Source organism: Triticum aestivum, unplaced genomic scaffold (assembly GCF_018294505.1).
Source record: "Triticum aestivum cultivar Chinese Spring unplaced genomic scaffold, IWGSC CS RefSeq v2.1 scaffold92810, whole genome shotgun sequence".
NCBI classification, from domain to species: domain Eukaryota; kingdom Viridiplantae; phylum Streptophyta; class Magnoliopsida; order Poales; family Poaceae; genus Triticum; species Triticum aestivum.
Window position 1 is genome coordinate 1 of NW_025292594.1, and position 1,039 is coordinate 1,039.

General features: G+C 47.0%; 2 non-coding genes across 2 annotated transcripts; both read right to left on the reverse strand.

Annotated features, from left to right (window-relative positions):
- Positions 1 to 346: 346 nt before the first annotated feature.
- On the reverse strand, positions 347 to 465 carry LOC123178922 (5S ribosomal RNA). Its single transcript, XR_006489966.1, has one exon. It is a non-coding gene; the product is annotated as a 5S ribosomal RNA (ribosomal RNA).
- A 369-nt stretch (positions 466 to 834) lies between these two features.
- On the reverse strand, positions 835 to 953 carry LOC123178923 (5S ribosomal RNA). The gene has a single exon (XR_006489967.1). It is a non-coding gene; the product is annotated as a 5S ribosomal RNA (ribosomal RNA).
- Positions 954 to 1,039: the final 86 nt, after the last annotated feature.

Sequence of the window (1,039 nt, forward strand, 5' to 3'; positions counted from 1 at the left end):
CCTTATGCTTGCCACTCCCAGGTCCACTGCAAAGATGATTGTCATTCTTACTACCATTACAACCGTTGCCTAATAATGGATAATGCCCTATATATACTACTTACTCCCCCCTCAAACACGGAGACGAGTTTACCACGGTTTCCACCCCTCCCTCTATACCGCAGCAACACGTATTTTTTTACCCCTTTCAGAACGCGCTCCTCGCGCCACAAAGCCGCCTCTAGACGCGTGACCAATGAGCAGCGAGCTAAAACATATCGCAAATGTCAAAAATAATATAACGGGGTTAATATATATCGCGCACATGTGATATGTTTGTCATGAGGCGCCAAAAATAATTAAAAAGGGAATGCAACACAAGGACTTCCCAGGAGGTCACCCATCCTAGTACTACCCTCGCCCAAGCACGCTTAACTTCGGAGTTCTGATGGGATCCGATGCTTTAGTGCTGGTATGATCGCATCCAACATGTTACCCCCGCCTTCGTCCCTTATGCTTGCCACTCCCAGGTCCACTACAAAGATGATTGTCATTCTTACTACCATTACAACCGTTGCCTAATAATGGATAATGCCCTATATATACTACTTACTCCCCCCTCAAACACGGAGACGAGTTTACCACGGTTTCCACCCCTCCCTCTATACCGCAGCAACACGTATTTTTTTACCCCTTTCAGAACGCGCTCCTCGCGCCACAAAGTCGCCTCTAGACGCGTGACCAATGAGCAGCGAGCTAAAACATATCGCAAATGTCAAAAATAATATAACGGGGTTAATATATATCGCGCACATGTGATATGTTTGTCATGAGGCGCCAAAAATAATTAAAAAGGGAATGCAACACGAGGACTTCCCAGGAGGTCACCCATCCTAGTACTACCCTCGCCCAAGCACGCTTAACTTCGGGGTTCTGATGGGATCCGATGCTTTAGTGCTGGTATGATCGCATCCAACATGTTACCCCCGCCTTCGTCCCTTATGCTTGCCACTCCCAGGTCCACTGCAAAGATGATTGTCATTCTTACTACCATTACAAC